This window comes from Schistocerca piceifrons, chromosome X, assembly GCF_021461385.2.
Source record: "Schistocerca piceifrons isolate TAMUIC-IGC-003096 chromosome X, iqSchPice1.1, whole genome shotgun sequence".
In the NCBI taxonomy this organism is placed as follows: Eukaryota; Metazoa; Arthropoda; class Insecta; order Orthoptera; family Acrididae; genus Schistocerca; species Schistocerca piceifrons.
The window spans coordinates 106329311-106348142 of NC_060149.1; the positions used below are offsets into that span (position 1 = coordinate 106329311).

General features: G+C 43.6%; 1 long non-coding RNA gene across 1 annotated transcript in view; it reads right to left on the minus strand.

Annotated features, from left to right (window-relative positions):
• Positions 1 to 2598: 2598 nt before the first annotated feature.
• The window catches only part of LOC124723059, a 253804-nt gene continuing 237570 nt past the window's right edge, over positions 2599 to 18832 (minus strand). Inside the window, exon 3 of the long non-coding RNA XR_007006490.1 lies at positions 2599 to 2936. This is a non-coding gene — a long non-coding RNA (uncharacterized LOC124723059). The remainder of the gene's footprint in view (positions 2937 to 18832) is intronic.

Sequence of the window (18832 nt, forward strand, 5' to 3'; positions counted from 1 at the left end):
GCCATAACTGTTCGCGATTGGATTGAAGAACATTCTGGACAATTCGAACGAATGGTTTGGCCACCCAGACCGCCCCACATGAATTCCACACAACTTGTATGGGATATAATCTATAGGTCCATTCGTGCACAAAATCTTGCATTAGCAACACTTTAGGGGATTGATGACCTCAGATGTTAAGTCCCATAGTGCTCAGAGCCAACCGGCAAAACTTTAACAATTATGGACGGTCACAAGGGTAGAATGGCTCAGCATTTCTGCAGGGGATTTACAGTGACTTGTTGAGCACATGCCACATCGAGTTGCTGCACTGCGCCGGGCAAAAGGAGATACGACACGATATTAGGAGGCATCCCACAATATTAGGAGGTATCCCACGACTTTTGTCACCTCAGTGCATAACGTCTCCAAAGGTATGTACATACAAATCAAGTGCAAAGTGTCCTATTTACTGTTTTCAACATTTCGTGGCCCTGTCAGTAACTGTATAAATGTTAATTTTAATTTTAAAAATCAACAGCCTCAGTTGCACGGATTACCTAGATTTACCTAGGTTTCAGTCAGGGTAACCCAACCTTCTTCAGAAAAAAAAGTAACTACCGTTTGTCCATAATGGACATCGTCAAGCTAAAACTACAAATCCATAAATGATCTTCAGACTGTAAAAACTTATCTGAAACTGGCTTGGCCCCACTTCACGACCGCGATGCGGCAGCCACGAATGCTGTACTGGAACTGACCGTATCGTCATGAGGCCCGCCTAGGCGGACACAATACCTGTGTGAATGGTACTTGCTTGGACAAGACGCGAACCTAACTCCTGACCTTGAATTTACTAGTAAAGTGAAATAAAAGAAAGGTAAAGCTGGGGAAAAGAGCGTATATGTTATCCTGTGCAGAACGTACTTAGATCGACTGTCTTAACATGATATGATATGATACGAGGAAGACATTACGTGCTTACAACGTGTGGCCCGTCTAGGAAAATTTTGTGCTTAAGCACGAAGCTTAATCACCTTCAAGAACTTAGGAGTGGGAAGGATAATATAAAGCCAACATCGTCATTATTATGACTAGGTGTAAGAAATTAGATGTAGACTTGTTCATAGGTTCATTCATGTCCATTTGTGTGCTAAGTCAATACGATGTTCATGCGCTGTAACCATAGCTAAGCAAATGCTTAACATTTACATCTCATAAAAATTTAGACCTTTTCATAATAATGACGATGTTGGCTTCATATTATCCTTCCCACTCCTAAGTTCTTTAAGTTGATTAAGCTTCGTACTTAAGCACAAAATTTTGCTAGAGAGGCCACACGTTGTAAGCACGTGATGTCTTCCTCATATCATGACCAACGAATACTTCATAAATGTTAAGACAGTCGATGTAAGTACGTTCTGCACGGGATAACATATACGCTCTTTTCCCCAGCTTTACCTTTCTTTTATTTCACTTTACTAGTAAATTCAAGGTCAGGAGTTAGGTTCGCGTCTTGTCCAAGCAAGTACCATTCACACAGCTTATGCGCAGGCGCAAGGTATTGTGTCCGCCTAGGCGGGCCTCATGACTATACGGTCAGTTCCAGTACAGCACTCGTAGCTGCCGCATTGCGGTCGCGAAGTGGGGCCGAGGCAGATTCAGATAAGTTTTTACAGACTGAAGATCATTTATGGATTTGTAGTTTTAGCTTGACGATGTCCATTATGGACAAACGGTAGGTATTTTATTCTGAAGAAGGTTGGGTTATCCCGACTGAAACCTAGGTAAATCTAGGTGCAACTGAGGCTGTTGATTTGTAAAATTAAAATTCCTATTTAATACCTTGTAGTGACATTATCAGATTGTGCGGGAACCGGGAATTGGTACTAACTGCAATGGTAAATTTTACGACGGTTAGTAATCTAGGGTTAATGAGTAATAGCGGTAAAATTTTACTGCGAAAAAGGTAATAGGACTGTAAAGACTTAATTTCTTTACTTTTTCTGCGGTTTGAAACAAAACAAGTGTAACGATATCGACGACTGAAATGCCAATTTCTAATATTAATCACCGGATGACTTTTGAGTATTCAGATTCTATGACTGGAGTTGGCATTTACAGTTCGGACAGAGGTAATATGACGTTTCACTTCGTTATGATTGCCTGTTTTAAACAGACATGCTGCTCCATCTCCGAAAGACTGTTAGCAACCTGTTGGAGCACATACAAAACACTGCGATGACGTAATCTGTCCTGATTTTCCATGATTTACCGGCAAGCGGTAGTACAGAACGCACCTTTTTGTCGCATATCGTGGCAGGTTTTGCGTGAACGTGGGGGAAAGAGTTTAGAGGTCCGCACTTCCTCCGTATCAGCCACTTGTCACTTCCATGTGTGTGCTGTAGCAGCAGCTTCTTTTAAAATCTTTTTTCGAAGGCAACTGTCTTCCACGATTGCACCAGGTAGCGGCGAAAACGGCGTTTGTCCTTGCAGAAACGACGACATGCGGCGAATGAAAGCGACTACAAATAATGACACATAATTACTCTACTTGAAGATCCGAGCTTTCATCATAGTTTAATAAGAGGCTTGTATTTTTATTTAATATCTCAGTTATACAGAAAGTGTTGTATGTCTCCACACAAAAAATAGCACTTGTACAATGCAACCAATTTTATATTGATACAAAGTTGGATGAAGTACAGGAAAGGCTACTTCACACTCTGATGGGGAAATGACCATTTACACAACCAAACTTTCCGGCTGTGACTCTCAACAAACTTGCGCCTTATGGTTCTCACACATTATTTTCTACAGTACCCAGTCATATTCGCCTGCGCTACAAGAGCAGAAGTGAACAACAGCTCCGCAGACGCCGTGAAGCCCACCATTGCCACTCCTGACAGCACAATCCGCTCGCCGCGTGACCAAGAACTGCAGCACCATCCGCTTTCCTGGAACAGATTAAATATTACCAGGTTTTTCACTGAGCTTTGCTGTCCAAAGTAAACGTTAGATAACACTGAAAATAAACTACTGAATTTTAACATTTAATCATCTTTGATGGAGGCGACTGGAAAAAAGCGCAGGTGACGCCTGTATATAAGAAGGGTAGAAGGACGGATCCTCAAAATTACAGACCAATATCCTTAACATCGGTTTGTTGCAGGATTTTCGAACATATTCTCATTTCGAATATAATGAATTTCTTTGAGACAGAAAAGTTGCTGTCCATGCATCAGCACGGCTTTAGAAAGCATCGCTCCTGCGAAACGCAACTCGCCCTTTTTTCACATGATATCTTGCGAACCATGGATGAAGGGTATCAGACGGATGCCATATTCCTTGACTACCGGAAAGCGTTTGACTCGGTGCCCCACTGCAGACTCCTAACTAAGGCACGAGCATATGGGATTGGTTCCCAAATATGTGAGTGGCTCGAAGACTTCTTAAGTAATATAACCCAGTACGTTGTCCTCGATGGTGAGTGTTCATCGGAGGTGAGGGTATCATCTGGAGTGCCCCATGGAAGTGTGGTAGGTCCGCTGTTGTTTTTTTATCTACATAAATGATCTTTCGGATAGGATGGATAGCAATGTGCGGCTGTTTGCTGATGATGCTGTGGTGTACGGGAAGTTGTCGTCGTTGAGTGACTGTAGGAGGATACAAGATTACTTGGACAGGATTTGTGATTGGTGTAAAGAATGGCAGCTAACTCTAAATATAGATAAATGTAAATTAATGCAGATGAATAGGAAAAAGAATCCCGTAATGTCTGAATACTCCATTAGTAGTGTAGCGCTTGACACAGTCACGTCGATTAAATATTAGGACGTAAAATTGCAGAGCGATATGAAGTGGGACAAACATGTAATGGCAGTTGTGGGCAAGGCGGATAGTCGTCTTCGGTTCATTGGTAGAATTTTGGGAAGGTGTGGTTCATCTGTAAAGGAGACCGCTTATAAAACACTAATACGGCCCCTCTTGAGTACTGCTCGAGCGTTTGGGATCCCTATCAGGTCGGATTGAGGGAGGACATATAAGCAATTCAGAGGCGGGCTGCTAGATTTGTTACTGGTAGGTTTGATCATCACGAGAGTGTTACGGAAATGCTTCAGGAACTCGGGTGGGAGTCTCTAGAGGAAAGGAAGCGTTCTTTTCGTGAATCACTACTGAAGAAATTTAGAGAACCAGCATTTGAGGCTGACTGCGGTACAATTTTACTGCCGCCAACTTACATTTCGAGGAAAGACCACAAAGATAAGAGAGATTAGGGCTCGTACAGAGGCATATAGGCAGTCATTTTTCCCTCGTTCTGTTTGGGAGTGGAACAGGGAGAGAAGATGCTAGTTGTGGTACGAGATACCCTCCGCCACGCACCGTATGGTGGATTGCGGAGTATGTATGTAGATGTAGATGTAGATGTAGATGAAATGATGGGATAGCACTAACAACCTGCAAAGAGCCAGTTTTATGACGCTCTTGAGAAAAGGAAACTAGATGAATAACTCGAAACCAAAACTAGACTGTTTGTACGTCAAACAAAGGCACTAGAAGACGTGTGATTCTTGAGTTTCTACCGGCGTATTTGTTGATCGAACAGTCCACGGATGAGCCGGTCGGGGAGGCCGAGCGGTTCTAGGCGCTACAGTCTGGAACCACGCGACCGCGACGGTCGCAGGTTCGAACTCTGCCTCGGGCATGGATGTGTGTGATGTCCTTAGGTTAGTTAGGTTTAAGTAGTTCTACGTTCTAGGGGACTGATGACCTCAGAAGTTAAGCCCCATAGTGCTCAGAGCCAGCCAGTCCACGGATGTACTTTCGGTTCACAGTGTACAACGGGCACAGTTTTTCGGTGATCATCTACATCTACATATGTACTCCGCAAGCCACCCTACAGTGCGTGGCTGAGGGTACTTTGTGTACCTGCATCACTTTCCCTTTTTCCTGTTCCACTTATATATGGTTTGCGGGACGACGATTGTTGGTAAGCCTCTGTGTGGGCTCTAACCTCTCTAATTTTATCTCGATGGTCTTTCCAAGAGATGTACGTAGGTGGAAGCAATATATTGGTTTACTCTTCTAGAAACGTACGCTCTCAGAATTTTAACAGAAGACTATAACGTGATGCAGAACGCCTTTCTTGGAATACTGTCGAAAGATCTTCCACAAAATCCAAAGAAATTCTGATCGTATGTAAAGGCTGTCAATGGCACCAAAGTTAGTGTCCTGTTAGTCATGGACAAAACAGAAACTGAAACTGTTAGCAGCAAAGCAAAAGCAGAAATGCTTGAAATCTGTTTTCAAATGTTCCTTTACAAAGTGCTGTTCCAATTTAATCCTCGTAACAGTGAAAAGGTGAGTGAAACAGATATTAATGTCAGTGGCATTGAGAAAGAGCAGAAATCGTTAAAATTGAACAAAGCCCCAGGGCCCAATGGAAGTGATGTCAGATTCTATACACAATTTGCGACTGAGTTAGCCCCTCTGTTAACTATAGTATTCCATCGCAAATCCCTCTAACAAATAGCCATGTCCTGTCGCTGGAAGAAAGCAAATGTCACACTTGTCTACAGCATAGGTAGTTGAACTGCTGTGTGGGATCCACATTAGACAGGACTGACGAAGAACACTGAAAAAGTTCGAGGAAAGGGCACCTACTTTTGTATTGTTGCGGCCACATGTAGTAAGCGTTGCTTCACGCAGTGGAGAATGGCAAAACAGAGGGACGCCAGCGACCGAGGCGTTGCGAAGTAAGCACGCACAGATAGCCTCGCTGACTGCAGCAGTCTACCAACAGGCAGACGCAAGGACGCACACAGACCGAGCGCCGAGCGAAGCCTGGAGAATGCTGAGTAAGGGGAAGTGAGGCCAGCACGCTAAGTTACGCTGCATTATACTGCGGGAGTAATAACAAAAAGCTACCTCTGACGGTAAAAAACGTCCTCCTGCCGGATATACAGTGAAGCGCAGGTAGCAACAGACAGAAGCCATTAGGAAGCAGTTCGGATCTGAGGACGGACGTGGTCCGTGTCCGAATGTTCAATCTTCGTAGGTGACGATTTCGGAAGTCTGTTCCAGCTCGCAGGAGTCATCTGTTCACCGCCAGATGTCAGCTTCAGCTCTGGAGGTCGGCCCGATTTCGCTTGGCACCATGGCTGACTAGCTACAGCGAGAACTTCTAGCAGGACCGGCCGCAACGCGGTCTTGGTCACAGGCGCCGCCGGGGACTGACGCCCGGACTTCACGGCAACCCGGCCCCACGGCGCGTGGTCCGTCCATGACGGGACCTCGCGGACATCGCGACTGACGGCTTCCCAGCCGCCGGTGCAGTAGGTGTCGGCAGCTGACCTCACGGCGACGCGGCTCCGTGGGCGTGCCTGTGCTGGGGCGCCGAGCGGCGACCAGTTCATCTCAACCACAGAGCATCCTGACTTCAGCGGAGCACTGGTGGCCTGAGGCTCCCGAGTGCGATCAGCGGCGCGAGTTGCGCGCATTGCCGGAGAATCTACACAGCAGCAGCCAGGCGGAGGGATCCGCAGGGCTGGGCGGCGACGACGAGGGAGAAATTGTAAAGAAAGTTCAATAAATAATTGTAAAACTCCACACCGCCTCAGTATTTTGGTGCAGCCACTGTGTCTGCTGCTTACAAGTGGTGCAGAAGTCGTAACAGTATTATCACGGAATGGTGGAGAGAGTGCCACGGATACGATACACGAATTGGGGTGGCAGTCATTAAAGCGAAGGCGGTTTTCGTTGTGGCAGAATATTCTCATCAAATTTCAGTCACCAAATTTGTCCTCCGAATGAGAAAGTATTTTGTTGGAGTCAACCCCGATGGTGAGAAATGATCATTATAATAAAATAGAGAAATCATATCTCGCACGAAAGATTTAAGTGTTCGTTTTTCTCGCGCGCTGTTCGAAAGTGGAACGGTAGAGAAACAGCTTGAAGGTGATTCGATGAACCTCCTGTCAGGTACTTAATTGTGAATTGCAAAGAAATCATGTAGAAGCAGATACCTTTGATATATATTTGTTGTTCAATCTTAGAACATATTCCGAGCTCAAATATTATGAGGTCTCTCAAACGAAATGACCTCCTCCATGCAAATCAGCTTGGATTTCAGAAACATAGATCATGTGAAACCTAGCTCGCACTTTTCTCATACGATATCCTGAAAGTTATGGATGAAGGCAGTCAGAAAGATGCAGTATTCCTCGATTTCCGAAAAACATTTGACTAGTACCACACCTACGCTTGTTATCAAAAGTATGGTCGAGTGGGTGGGGTATCACGTGAAAATTGTGTCTGGGGTGATGATTTCTTGGTATGGAGGACGCAACATGTTGTCTTTGATGGAGGGTTTTCGACAGATTTAGAAGTAGCTTCGGGTCTACCCCAGACAAGTGTGTTGGGTCCCTTGCCGCTCATGTTACATATTAGTGCCCTTGGGGACAATCTTAACAATAACCTCAGACTTTCCGCAGATGATGCAGCTATCTACAATGAAGTACTGTCTCAACGAAACTGCCCAAATATTTAGTCTGATCCTTATGATATGTCAAAGTGGTACAAAGGTTGGCAACTTGCTTTAAATGATCAGAAACGTAAAACTGTGTACTTCACAAAACGAAAAAACATGGTATGCTATAACATAATATCCGTGACTCACAGCTGGAATCGGGAAACTCAATCAAATACATGTCTGTTACACATAGTAGGGACATGAAACGGAACGATCACGTAGGTTCAGTCATGGTAAAAGTAGAGCAAGATGTAAATTTAGATGCAGTGTCTATCACTGAAGTTGGCTGAACTTTCGATTTACTGGTAGAATAGTAGGGAAATGCAATCAGTCTACAAAGGAGATTGCTTACAAATCACTTGTGCGACCCATCCTAGAATATTGGTCAAGTGTGTCGGACCCGTACCAAATAGGACTAACAGGGAACATTGAATGTTTACAAATAAAGGCAGCACGAATTGTCAAAAAAAATGTCTGTGGAATCTGATGGGACTTAACTGCTAAGGTCATCAGTCCCTAAGCTTACACACTACTTAACCTAAATTATCCTAAGGACAAACACACACACCCATGCCGGAGGGAGGACTCGAACCCCCACCGGGACCAGCCGCATAGTCTATGACTGCAGCGCCTTAAACCGCTCGGCTAAACCCGCGCGGCCACGAATTGTCGCAGGTTTGTATGACCCGCGTATAGTGTATCAGAAGAACTGATCTGTCAGTCTCGTGGAGATAGACGGAAACTATAACGAAAAAGTCTACTAACAAAGTTTCAAGAACCGGCTTTAAATGATGACTGTACGAATATACTACAAACATTATATATCGCTTCCGTATAGGTCTTGAGGACAATATTAGGTTCATTGCAGCACGCACAGAGGCATCCAAACAATCATTCTTCCCGCGCTCCGTATGTGAATGGAACGGGAAGCAACCCTCTGCCATGCACTGTACAGTGGTTCGCAGTATATAAATACAGATGTAGAAACATATGTAGATATAGGCAGCGTCTGCCACTGGAGGTGGCTGAGCATCTCCGTGACGCTTTCGTGCTTGCTAAATGATCTTATCTATCTCCTCTAGAGTCCTATATGGTACGGATCCCATTGGTCGAACGAATGTGTAGTAAACTACTTTCTTTTTTTGTTGGATTAAATTTCCTGAAGATTCTCCCAACGAATCTGTGTGTCATCTGCTTTACTCGCGATTAATTTTATGTGGTCGTTCCACTATCCGTACTCCTTGATATTTTATGGAAGTAACTGCTTCCAGTGATTGTTCTGCAATTGTGTCATTAGTTATTCTAGGACAGTTCTGGCGCAAAGTAGGTCACCAATGACGTCTTAGATGAGTCATGGTATTCGCCACCCCCACTTCATGGCCCCATTTGACAAAGGCCAACTGACCTATGTATAAAATGCTGGGAATTCAAATTCTGGTGGGAAATTCAAAACATTGGTGGGAAATTCAAGAAGTAGCTCAGTTCCACTTGTGTGTTTCCTATGGAAGTAGAGTGGTTGTCCTACGTATAAATTGGTGGGAAATGCAAAATGGTGCATTGTCATGCTGGCTGACCAGGAATAGTCGAACAGCCTCTATGATATCACAATATGAGACTTAAATACGAGCACCAGCCAAACTATGAGGTCAGAATCCAAGACAGCTGACCAGGAATCAAGATGGCGTTTGACATGGCAACCAGGGCATACTGAAGCAGTTCTATGACGTCACAGTCCAGCTCAATCTGTCGGGCTATTTACAAAAATGTAGAATTCCGGATTACTGGGCTGAACTTGATGTATTTGGACAGGTTGCTCCAGAAGTTGGATCATTACAGAATACGCGGAGTAGCTGACAGTTCGTTCTTCTCTTACTTTAGCAACAGGCACCAAAAGGTCATTATTCACAATTTTGATAACGGCTGTGATGTGGGATCTGAGTGGGGTACTGTCAAGTGGGGAGGGGGGGGGGTGCCCCAGGGATCAGTGTTGGGGCCACTACTGTTCCTTACTTATATAAATGATATGCCCTCTAGTATTATGGGTAACTCTAAAATATTTCTGTTTGCTGATGACACTAGCTTGGTAGTAAAGGTTGTTTTGTGCAACATTTGCTCGGTTTCAAATAGTGCAGTACATGACCTCAGTTCATGGCTTGTAGAAAATAAACTAACGTTAAATCACAGTAAGACTCAGATTTTACAGTTTCTAACACACAATTTGACAAAACTTGATGTTTTAATTTCACAGAACGGGCATATGATTAGTTAAACTGAACAGTTCAAATTTCTAGGTGTTCAGATAGATAGGAAACTGTCGCGGAAAGCCCATGTTCAGAATCTTGTTCAAAGACTTAATGCTACCGTTTTTAATATTCGAACGGTATCAGAAGTGAGGGAGCGTTCGACACGGAAATTAGTCTACTTGGCTTATTTTCATTCGCTTATGTCGTATGGTATTATATTTTGGGCTAACTCTTCACATTCTCCAAGGATATTTTTGGCTCAGAAACGGGCGGTTCGGGCAATAAGTGGTGTGACTTCACGAACCTCTTGTCGAGCTCTGTTCACGAGTCTGGGTATTTTGACATTGGCCTCTCAATATGTATATCCCTTAATGTCGTTTCTTGTTACCAATATTAGTTTATTCCCAAGAATAAGCAGCTTTCACTCGGTTAATATTCGGCAGAAATCAAACCTGCATTTGGATCGGACTTCCTTAACTCTAGTGCAAAAAGGTATGAATATACTGCTGCATTCAATTTCAATAAGCTGCCACTCGGATTAAAAAATCTTAGCAGTAATCCACGCCCTTTCAAATCGAAACTGAAGAGTTTCCTCATGGGTCACTCCTTCTATTCTGTCGAGGAGTTCCTTGAAAAATTAAGCTAATTCTTATTGTATTGCTGATAGCGATTACTTAAACTTATGGACTAACTTTTTTCAGGTTCATGAATATTTAATTTTATCTGTTATTATTTTAACGTTGTAATTTCATGTACTGACACGTTCCATGACCTTGGAGATATGCTCCTCAATTTGGTCGCACGGAACTTGACGTGCAAATAAAAAATAAAAAAAAGGGCAGAGGAAGGCTCTCTGCCTCCACCTCCACACTGCACCACACCACCACCCTACGCTAACACTTGCCAGACGCCAACTGGAGCCACATCGCGTGTCACAGGCCACAGCCAAGTACTGCCCCCTCGACTCGCCGCAACATGTGTCTTGCATGTTGTGTGGGCACTCTGAGAGCAGCAGCATAGTACCCTTCCAGGAAGAGATCATAGCCGAGTAATAAACTTTCTACTACACTAGGCAAACACCAGGCATATTGTCCACTAAGTGGACCAGACCTGTCGGGCTATTTACAACAGTGTGCAGTTTTGGTATATTGTCCCAGAGCGCGAATACTAGCACTGGTTCTATGGCATCAGAATCTTGCTACGACTTTATGAGCTATTTGTAAGTGTGGAATTCTGGCATACTGACCCAGACTTTAGATACTGGTGCAGTTCTAATATGACATCAGAATCCGAGGTGGGTGACCTGGAACACAAGATGGCGATCGAACATGGTGACTAGTGCTTACTGGGACAGGCTCCATGTCATCAGAATCCGAGTGCAGGAATACTGGCCCTGGCCCTATGAAGTTAAAGACAAAGAAAGTTTGTGCAGGTCGAACGCTGCCTTCTGGACAAAGGATGTTCTCCTTGGCATGTTTTTCCAAACTCCTATTCACTCAGAGATGTGTGATCACTGCATACTGTTTTCCTAACTATATGTTTGAATCTCTTCACTAGCGCCTTTATTTAACCAGTCACCGGGGAACAGAAAATACCCCCGTGCCGCCACTCCGACTTATCCCCCTAAGTTAAGGTTAAAACTGCATACTGTGTAGTAGGAACACCTGCGTCTTTATTAAAACAAAGACCACACAGTGGAAGATCTCGTACGCGCGCATCGCGAAGCTTAGCGACACTCTACCGCCATCGGTCTGCCTATGAGCCAGGGCAGTGCTGGCCCGCAGCCGCCGCTACCACCACCGCCAGAGGCCGCGTTGCGCTGTGTGACACTCCAAGGCTGTACTCTGGCCACCGAATCCTGCAAGACGCATGATGCACTGCTATGGCGAGCACACTTACACTTCCGAGTCAAGAGCAGCATCCAGCACTTCATACAGTGAGAAACGCCATACAGTGCGGAATGCGACGTCCCTCGCTTCCCGCCCGATACAAGTCCAGCCACAATCGGTGGGCTCTGTGAGACGACACAGTTTTCAGACGTAGTCATAAGATTAAACGATTTCACATTGAAACATACAATAATTTTAGAACAAGGCCGCGTCCTGTTGTGTTACGTTTGGGCGATGGTGCAATTCCGACGTACCATAGCAGGAGTAGACTACATGATAATGCAAACTGCTCGCTCGAAGCTCGCCGTATTCAGCACGACGTCACAAAGTTCCACATAAGGAAGAAACCACGTAGCGTTATGACTCCACAGACCGACTGCTATCGTCTCCAACCAAGACAGATTACATTCTCCTGCACGAGATAGGTCTGGAGCATCCGACGCCCCGACATACAGTTTGAATCCAAGCTTATGTTTACCTATTTTACGACAGGTGCTGTGTGCCACGCACAATCGGTATGCACTATAACAAAGGAAATCTATTTACAGGACCTGACATGTGTCCACCTAACAAGTTTCTCTTACACAGAACTCCAAACACAATGCCCGCAAACTTTAAGAAGATGCAACTACTGCTTGGTACATCAAATGCAACATCGATTCAGTCTGAAATAAGCCATTAATAGATTCCCAAAGGGGTGCACCATTCCTATAGATCTAGTATAATGTTTGTGATGGCGCTACAACCACAGCCCAATGCGACGTAAGTTAAAATGTCAAGGATATTTCAGATTACGATCACCGCACAATTGCTTCGAAATATATTGAAAAAATTAACTGTCGAGTTCAATGAGATGTATAAGCCTCGCCGGTGAAACTTCAGAAATCAGAGTCTAGTACTGATCGTACTAATATTTCCTATGCTATTTCCTCTACAGTATACATCAGTACCCCACCTCACATCAACTACGAAGAGATCGAAACACTTTTGGGGGGTATGTTTGCTGGTGTTGTTAACGAGTGACGTTACTGAGAACGATTACGTATTACGTTGACACAATCGATAGCTGCACACAAATAATGCTATCTCACATTTGCCACGATTACAAACTGACCGGTAACATCGACGTAGGGAGCAAGAGCACAGCGCAACGGAAATCTCCTTTACTAATCCAGCGCATACCCAAGCGAAAGCACCCAATGTTGTCCTCAAATTGATGAAAATTTTCCCGAAATTAATTAATTCTGCGTCATTCCGATACACTTTCGTCTGGACTATACCTGAATGTTATGATGCTAACAGGATGTCTATGATTTCGTTCGGTATCTGTTCGCCATTCGCTCTAAAGTTGATCGTACTAGTGTCTTCCTTTACAGGATACGTCATTACCGATGTGTTTCTGTTTTGTAGGATAGAACAGGGCAGAATCAGAATTCCGCACAGATAACTGCAATATTTAACTCTCAAGTGCCGATTGTGTTACTGGATTACAGTGTGCTAGAACCATCCAAGGACAATGGAGACATACATCAACAACATAGTTCAGTATGTTTTACGCACAGTATAATGCCATCAGACGTTTCCAGTAAATCTATGACGTCAGAACCGAAGGTGGAGATACAAGATGGTTTCGCTGACCTTCATTATTATCTCTATGACGCAATAATCCAAGACTTGGAGCACTGGGAAAAGTTCTGTGACATCAGAATGCAAGACGGCTTTCGGACGTGTCGACTGGTGGTATACTGGCGCAGCATTCGAGCTTGAAATGCTGGTATTGGCTGTATGATGTTGAAATCCAGCTCAGACCTGTCGGGCTATTTATAACAATGTAAAATTCAGGCATACTAGCGCTTTAGGGTTGTATGGTCACTGCATGCTGCTTCTCCTAACTCAAAGTTTGGAGATCTCCTCTTTATATCTGAAACAAACACTGTGGAGGGAAATACCCCTCTACCCCTTGATGTATCGCTTCACCCACCCGAATTTCACGTGTTCTATGCTCCAACAACCCTCCACAGCCCCTCTGACATTATAGTTTAAACAGTTTATCTCTCCAGAGAAATCTATCATAATTTCAAATGATGAGAAAATCCACTTACCCCATGTTTAAAATGATAGTGATTCTGCTGGCTCACAAACTGAATACAGCAATATGATTACTCTTCCATTCACAGTTAAGGCCTGGCAGAGGATTAGTCGAGCCACTTATAAGTTACTTCTCTACACTCTCGAACAGCGCGGGAAATACGAACACTTAAAGCATTCCGTGCGAGCTATGTTTTCTCCTATTTTGTTATGATGATTATTTCCCCCTATGTATGTGGGCACCAAAAAGTATTTTCACAGTCTGAGGAGGACGTTGGTGATTGAAATTTCATGAGAAGATCCTACCCCAACGAGAAACGCCTTTGTTTTAATGACTGCCATCTCAATTCGTGTGTCATATCTATGGCACTCTATCCTGTAATTCTCGTTAATACAATACGAGCTGCCATTGTTTGAGCTTTTTCGATGTCCTCTGTCAATCCTATTCGATGTAGAGCCCACACTGCACAGCAATATTCCAGAAGAGAGCTGCAAGCCTAGTGTAAGCAGTCTCTTTAGTAAACCTGCTACATTTTCTAAATTTTCTGCCAATAAATCGCAGTCTTTCGTTTGCTTTTCCCATTACATTATCTATGTCATCGTTCCAATTTAAATTATTCTTAATTGTATTCCCAGAGTATTCAGCTGAATTTACAGCCTTTACATTTGTGTGATTTATCGTGTACCTGAAATTTAGCGAATTATTTTGGTGCTGATGTGGATGACTTCAGACTTCTCGTGATTTATAGTCAATTGCCACTTTTTGCGCCATACAAATGTCTTGTCTAAATCATTTTGCAATTCGTTTTGATCATCTGATGTCATTACATGACGTTAGATGAGAGCATCATCTGCAAACAATCTAAGAGGACTGCCTCAGATTGTCTCCTAAACCGTTTATGTAGATGGAAAAACAACAGAGGGCCTATAACACTTCCTTGCGGAACGCCGGATATTACTTGTGTTTTACTCGATGACTTTCTGCCAGTTATTACGAACTGTGGCCTTTCTGACAGGAAATCACGAATCCAGTCGCACATCTGAGAAGATACTCCGTAGCGCAGTTTAATTGGAAGTCGCTTGTGGGGAACGGTGTAAAAAAGCCTTCTGGAAATCAGAAGATATCGAATCAATTTCACATCCCTTGTCGAGAGAATTCATTACTTAGTGGGAATAAAGAGCTAGTTGTGTTTCACAAGAAAGACATTTTCTGAATCCTCGTTGGCTGTTTGTCAATAAATTGTTTTCTTCAAGGTGATTCATAATGTTCGAGCACAGTACTGCAAATCGACGTCAGTAATATGGTCTATAATTCAGCGGATCACTCCTATTTGCTTTCTTGGGTGTTAGTGTTGGTAGGACATGTTCTGAGGCATCAAGGGATCACCAATTTAGTATTGGAGGGCAGCGTTGAGGGTAAAAATCGTAGAGGGAGACCAAGAGATGAATACACTAAACAGATTCAGAAGGATGTAGGTTGCATTAGGTACTGGGAGATGAAGAAGCTTGCACAGGATAGAGCAGCATGGAGAGCTGCATCAAACCAGTCTCAGGACTGAAGACCACAACAACAACAACAGTGTGACTTGCGCAACTTTCCGGAATTTGGTTAAGGATCTTTCTACGAGCGAGCGGTTGTATATGATTGCTAAGTATGGAGCTATTGTATCAGCATACTGTGTAAGAAGCCTGACTGGTATACAATCTGGACCGGGAGCCTTGAGTGTCTTAAGTATTTAAGCTGCTTCGCTACACCAAGGATATCTGATTCCGATTCTGGAATATTTACTTTGTATTCTTTTATGAATGAATTTCGGAAAACCGTTTTTAATAACGCTGCTTCAGCGGCGCAATCATCAGTAACATCACAACTGCTATCGTGCACCGAAGGTATTGACTGCGTCTTGCCACTGGCGTACTTTACATACGACCAGACTCTCCTTGAGTTTTCTGCCAGTTTTCGAGACAGAGTTTCGTAATGGAAACTATTAAAAGCATGTCGCATTGAAGTTCGGGCTAAATTTCGAGCTTCCTTAAAACTTCGCCAATCTTGCGGATTTTGCTTTCTTTTAATAGTCTACTGATGCAGTATGTATGGTTCTCAAACACTCACCACTGTCGTAAGTAGTAGGGGGAAGGAACACGGGAGGTATTCACTTGCATCTTTATTTAAACACCGCTACAACCAAACAGTGCCGGACGTCAGTTGTGGCTGCACACTTGACCTACGCCACTACTCGCTGAGCGTGCCACCTCGGAGGCCGGCGATTCGAATGTCTTTATGCACAGTGTAATGACTTAGAGATGTTAGATACTGGCTGCACTTGGAGGATACAAGACACGTAAGACCATCGGTCAGCATGCTGTAGAATGAAATAGGGCAGGAACATTTATCTAAACAAACAATGCATCCTGAGATCGGCATACGGGGCAACTTGACAACATAATGAAATTATTGTTTAAGATATGTTCACCATAGATTGACTCTCACCGTATTTAGCGGCAAAAGTCACACAGATTCTCTACAAGTGCTCAAAGTTCCTTAACAGAGGCACACATTCCTTCTCGCATTGATCCACATGAAAGTGAAATAGCAAAAGACACCGATTAGCAGTGACATTAGATATTCTTCGTATTGTATGCAGGCTTAGGTATACCACACATCAATAATATACTGGAGTAAGGCAGCATCGAAGTCTCTAACACAATACGCAACACACATCAGAAACCACACAACAAACCTCTCATTTCTGATGAACTACCAATAAGGGTGCTTGTACAGGAAAAAGTGCTATAATGCTTCCACAGCAGCGCTAAGCAGCTCCCAACTTCTAGATGCACAATGTGGTCTTCTTATCACCCTGTGGACAAGTCGCAGAACGCTGTCACACAGTTTACACACATAAAAGCGTATGGCATAGGTTCTGTTTCTTCGTGTGGAAAAGTACATAACAGCACCGTGGAGCTGCAAATACAGTTTAATAATACATATATTCCTCCAGTAAAGGTACTTCATAAATTCATTTATAAACTGGAGCTACCTTGGGTGAAGTCAGGTCACAACACAGTCACATAACTAAATAGCAGTCGCCTACTCTCGGGGAAATACAATGTGACTGCAGTGAGACCTACTTCCAGCAATAAACCTCTTACAAACAATATTTATATTGCGCAAACCTTCCACTGCCATAACCGTCTGGATTGCTTTCACGTTTCGTGCTCGATGGCAATGCTAGAGTGAGGAGGGATTTACAATCGAAGAAATATTCTAAGGAACCGATCAAAACCAAGGATAAAATGTATGTTAATAGCTATGGCACGACTCTTTAAGAAAGTGTGTGGGGCATACTCCGGGAACTTAAAACAGATTTCCATGGAAAAACGACGATGTAGTTCTCGAAAGACCATTTCGAGTAAAGGGAAGCGGATATCAGGATGGAAGAACGACACCACCAGCAGGAGTGACTTAAACAAACCAAATGTAAAAGCTCGTACACGGTATAGCACATACAGTCTATTTTACTACAAATTTACGTAATTGTATAGCGTATCGTCAGTAATTGTGGCGGTATTGTACAGCATTACGTAGAGAACTCCCAAAACTTGCCATTATCAATACGCATATGCATGTTCATGAAACGAAAGATGTAGGGATTTGGAAACTGGAGGCTGGAAACACCAGCGTGAACTGTGACGCGTGATTTCAGATGTCAAAGTAATCCCATACCAGTGAAAGTTGATGATGGAGATATATTCTATGTTTGGAAGGACGGAGCCGCATTACACACGCAAGAACGGTTGTCATACACGCCAGAGAATTGAATCACTAGCGACTAAATCTTAGCATTCGGGAGGACGACGGTTCAATCACGCGTCCGGCCCTCCTGATTTAGGTTTTCCGTGATTTCCCTACATCGCTCCAGACAAATGCCGCGATGGTTCCTTTGAAAGGGCACGGCCGACTTCCTTCCCCGTCCTTCCCTAATCCGATGAGACCGATGACTTCGCTGTCTGGTCTCCTTCCCCAAAAAAACAACAACAACTAAATCTTACATAAGGCCCAAATCTTTGGGTCCGGTCTATAACATCCAAATATGTCGTGTGCAGCCCACGAGAGGAGTTTTGAGATTTTTGAACCATCCTGTTCGAACACTCTGCGTCCTTACTCGAGAAATTTTTACCTACTAGTATACAGTGTGTTATAAAAGCTAACCATAGTCGACATCTTCTCTGGAATGTAATTTCAGATCGCCAGTTAGGCACGCATTTGATCCTGCAGCTGCTAGTGCTTCTGCTGTCGTTAATAATCGGCATTATCAAAACTAACAGAACTAATTGCAGGGTGATGGGGGGGGGGGGGGGAGAATTGGAACAAGACGGCACAATCCACTACAGTCGTGTGGAGCTACTGTATCTAGTGCTAGTAACAAATATAGCTCCATGATACATTGCAGCAGCACACACAAATTGTCTCCAGATTTTGGTTAGACGAAGTATGCTATTTCTAGTTTACCCCTATATCGTCACCCTGCAGGTGACTATGTTTAAACCAGGACGCACATTCCATCAGCTATTTATAGCTGTCCTAATTTCACACGAAAACTGTTTCAAGTCTACAGACACGTTTTTCACCTGCCTAGAAAGTAACACAGTAAACCACGTGGGAGGGTGTTAACCTCCACGGACCTGCTCGGCCGAAGTGTCTTATAGTTCCACTGTAATAATAGGATAATCCAGTCACTTTAACTTTTAAGTTACGTCAGTGGTACTGACATATGTGCTTCTTAATTTGTAGCAGTAATCTGTAAGTATTTTTATAAATAGTACAAGAAACCGTCACGGTTTACGTATTGTTATGAAACGAAACGTCTAAGAGTTAAATTTTCTGGTGCCGCCTTTTGCAGTTTCTCCAATATATATTACCACGTATCTTCCTATCAGATTGCTGCTGTGGTAGGAAGAGTTTGCGACAGTCGACTGTCAAGAAGGTAAATTTCCGGCGAGGGATTAAATAGATGTTTGAAGTTCTATGCAAAATAGGCGTAGACTATAGGGTAACGTATTCTAATAAACAACATGTTGAAAACCTATTGGAACGTAAA